We start from the raw sequence: 847 nt of genomic DNA on the forward strand, positions 1-847 counted from the left end.
TCGTCGTCGTCGTCGTCGTCGTCGTCGTCGTCGTCGTCGTCGTCGTAGTCGTCGTCGTCGCCGTAGTCATTGTAATGATAATGATGACAGTGTCGATGATGATGTCGATGACAACGACAACGACGACGACGACGATGATGCGGACAACGATGACGCAAAGAGGTGGTGAATTTTGGTAGTGATGTTGATGGTAACGATGATGAAAATAATGATAACAGTCTTGCAGAAAGTGAAGTGGAACATGGTAAAGTTTCTTTTGCAATCACATCCAACACCAGTTCCAATGTATTAAATATTCTAACATCCATTTTACTTATGAATTTCGAAAGGAAGAACAACTATGGATAATGTAGCCTTGGAATCGCCGAGCATAAGAACAAGATGGGATGATCACGGATAGAATGACTTTGATTACAAATGTACTATATCGATTTTATCTGGCGCTAACCACAGGGACAACAGCAATAATTCTAATGTTTTATTTAGATTTGCAGAAATTTCCAGAAAATCATGGTTAATATTTCTGTAGAAAATAATTTTTGAAGTAAACAAAGGAAATATTATAGCATAAACGTGAATCTTACACAAATTTAATACTTCTACGTTATAGATATTACACTAACACTTACTACATAAAAAAAAACAACAACCTTACACAAACATTTCTATCCAATAGATCTTGCATAAACTCAGCGTGGCTGTGTGGTAAGAAGCTTGCTTCCCAACAGCATGGTTCCGGGTTCAGTCCCACCGCGTGGCACCTTGGGCAAGTGGCTTCTACTATAGTCACGGATCGACCAAAGCCATGTGAGTGGAAACTGAAAGAAGCCCGTCGTATATATATATA

Source organism: Octopus bimaculoides, chromosome 7, assembly GCF_001194135.2.
Source record: "Octopus bimaculoides isolate UCB-OBI-ISO-001 chromosome 7, ASM119413v2, whole genome shotgun sequence".
Lineage (NCBI taxonomy): Eukaryota > Metazoa > Mollusca > Cephalopoda > Octopoda > Octopodidae > Octopus > Octopus bimaculoides.